Source organism: Mangifera indica, chromosome 19 (genome assembly GCF_011075055.1).
Source record: "Mangifera indica cultivar Alphonso chromosome 19, CATAS_Mindica_2.1, whole genome shotgun sequence".
In the NCBI taxonomy this organism is placed as follows: Eukaryota; Viridiplantae; Streptophyta; class Magnoliopsida; order Sapindales; family Anacardiaceae; genus Mangifera; species Mangifera indica.
This window is the reverse complement of record NC_058155.1, coordinates 2898838-2900865: the sequence shown is the minus strand read 5'-3', so window position 1 is coordinate 2900865 and position 2028 is coordinate 2898838. Positions and strand designations below refer to the sequence as shown.

The following is a 2028-nucleotide window of genomic DNA, read 5'->3' as shown; positions in this document are numbered from 1 at the left end:
ATTTAACGGGTAGAAGTTTGATAATGGGCCAAACCTTGGGTGGGAATAAGTCTTTTGGCCTAACGAAATTAACCAAATTGTCTTTCAACAATTTCAAACCAAGTAAATGCGGCAATTTCTTCAAATTTTGTTACAACGGAAACAACAAGGTGTAATTGCTAGCTATAATAAGCATCTATAAAATGAATACAATTAACAAGCTAGAGCACACTAGTTGAAGAAACTACTCAGGTTTATTCACTAAAAGAGGAAATTAGCGTTTACAGACTTTTTAAGGTTGCTTAAAAACTTTGCTAGCTCCATTCAAAAAGTTTGCATATATAGCAAGACACAAGATTATAATAATCATTAACAGCAAACTAAAATTGACAGAAGATCACGAGAGAGCACCAATACAAAACAGCAAAATGATTTCGAGATTTTGCCCTGATACCATGTTAAATTATCATTTGATCGAGAAACTCGTGCCATTGGATATGAGAGATGGGTTGCTAAGATCTGCAGTGATGTGATCAGTTGCAAAACATGCAGGTGGGTTGAGAGGAGGAAATTCGTGATAACACAATGAAGTGCAATACGGCCCACTTTTCCACCGCTTGAATTTGAACTTTCTGCAGATGCTCTGATAGCCCCTTGATTTTAATTTAGCAGCTCCTTCATAAATATGATTGAAATCTTGCTTATTGGCAACAAGCTTGTGAAAAATTTCCTTCCACATCAACTGCCATGGAAGAGCCACACTTTCCCGCTCAAAGCTCATGTTTTTGGAGCATATATTGAGGTTTTACAAGACCATCAAGGAGCAATTCTGCAGTGATTCAAGTAAAAAACAATTAGATATATTAACATAATATATGTTAAAAAAAAAAGTTATGAAATATGCAAAGTAAACTTACAATTATCATCACAGTCGCTTTCTTTGCAAGCTATGACATATGAACCCACCATTCGCAGCTGGCTCGTTTTAATAATATCTGGGTTGATATTTGTTTAAATGAGAATGACGGGTTTGATGTTGATGTTGACAAATATTGGAAAACGAAGGATACAGTACCTGATCGGCTGTAGTACCACTTCATGGAAACTCTCCTTTTCTAGAAAGACAAAAAAAAAAATTGTTGTGCTATTAATTTGCTGCAGATTCCTGTTACGTTTAGCATGGCGGACCGTTCTTTATGATTGCAATAAGTATAGGGAAAATTAACCAGAACCCTTTTAATTGTCATAACTATAGTTTGACTAAAAGACCAACATGGTTCACCATCCACTTATTTTTAAAACTATGTGGTTTGCCTGGCTTAAGTGAATTTCGGTGTTGATGCGATTTCTCGATATTAACTAATATACATAATTCAGAGCATTACACAAGATCAACTATGATTAGAATTTGTGAGTTTTCGAGTTAGCCAATTACTATATATATCAAAGTAAATAAAAAGAAACAAAAGAATAAATTATACACAAGATTTTTTATAACTTTTGACCAAGTAATAAGAATGTCTACATTCATGATATCATTAGTGCTATAAATGTATTATAAGAGAATAATGACTTAGTGGTGCTTAGTTGTGCGGTGCATGTACCTCCTCTTTTTTTTTCTCATTTTTTCTTCCCTTTTAAATGAAATCTATACAAGAAAAAATATATTCAAATTTGGCAAGATTTAGATAATCATAAATTATATTCATAACTTAGATTTATATAACAATGAATCTTGCATCCATTTGTGGTATTCTATTCTGAAAGGATTTCTTGTTGGATGAGTGTTAGAATGACGTATAACAAATAATATTGAATAATTTCTATTTTCGAGAAGAATCTTAGTTTTAATCTCAATTTAGAAAGATTTTTTTTCTCTTTGCAAAATATAGAATAGAAACTGCCTAGTGTCACTGGTCGTGACATTTATTACTTGAATAGGATTTTTGCAAACTATGAGCTAATTCACAACACTTGATTTGAACTTGTTTTTAAAAGAGAGAATGACAATAAATTTATATATATAGTTATAAATTTAATACTTATTTA

The 2028-nt window shown here is 31.9% G+C and overlaps 1 long non-coding RNA gene across 1 annotated transcript; it reads right to left on the bottom strand.

Annotated features, from left to right (window-relative positions):
• Positions 1 to 214: 214 nt before the first annotated feature.
• On the bottom strand, positions 215 to 1088 carry LOC123203707. The gene is made up of 2 exons (XR_006499337.1): positions 897 to 1088; positions 215 to 808 (listed from the first exon to the last, which is right to left on the bottom strand). It is a non-coding gene; the product is annotated as an uncharacterized LOC123203707 (long non-coding RNA).
• Positions 1089 to 2028: the final 940 nt, after the last annotated feature.